The 492-nt window shown below is 61.6% G+C and overlaps 1 protein-coding gene across 1 annotated transcript in view; it reads right to left on the bottom strand.

Annotated features, from left to right (window-relative positions):
• The window catches only part of OCA2 (OCA2 melanosomal transmembrane protein), a 44,259-nt gene that overhangs the window by 34,592 nt on the left and 9,175 nt on the right, over window positions 1-492 (bottom strand). The window lies entirely within an intron of this gene.

Below are 492 nucleotides of genomic sequence, written 5' to 3'. Positions count from 1 at the left end.
CGCCAGGGCCCCCAACATGGCTGCCAGCGTCCTGTGAACGATCTGGAAAGAAACGCAGGGAGCTGCTGTCCAGCCCGCAGCGGGAGAACGCAGAGCCCGCGTCGGGCAAGCGTCTGTCAGCACCGGCCCTGCTGCGCCACGTCGGTGACGACAGGGAATCGTGGGTGCCGCTGCTTCAGAATCTGGACGGCCCAGGGCCACACGTGGCAGCAGCGTGACCTCCGAAGAAAGCCGCCTTCGCTTCCTGAAGAGTTAGGTGACCCTCGTGCAGAAGCGGAGGCTGAACAGAGTACGTTCCACAAGGAAGCCTGTGGCGGGCTCGTCGTTTGCCACACGATCCCCAGGTGGCCGGGCCCCGTCACTGAGGCTGCTTCTGCCGGACGGTGCGCAGCCCACCGTCCCTCTAACTCAGACTTCCGTGTCACTGCGGAACCGCGAGAGCATCTTTCCTATTTAATTGTAATTTCGGATGCACGTGTAATTTTTAAGACA

Source organism: Pteropus vampyrus, unplaced genomic scaffold (genome assembly GCF_000151845.1).
Source record: "Pteropus vampyrus isolate Shadow unplaced genomic scaffold, Pvam_2.0 Scaffold395, whole genome shotgun sequence".
Classification (NCBI taxonomy): domain Eukaryota; kingdom Metazoa; phylum Chordata; class Mammalia; order Chiroptera; family Pteropodidae; genus Pteropus; species Pteropus vampyrus.
Note: the sequence above shows the minus strand (reverse complement) of the source record. Positions and strands in the feature narration are given on the sequence as shown.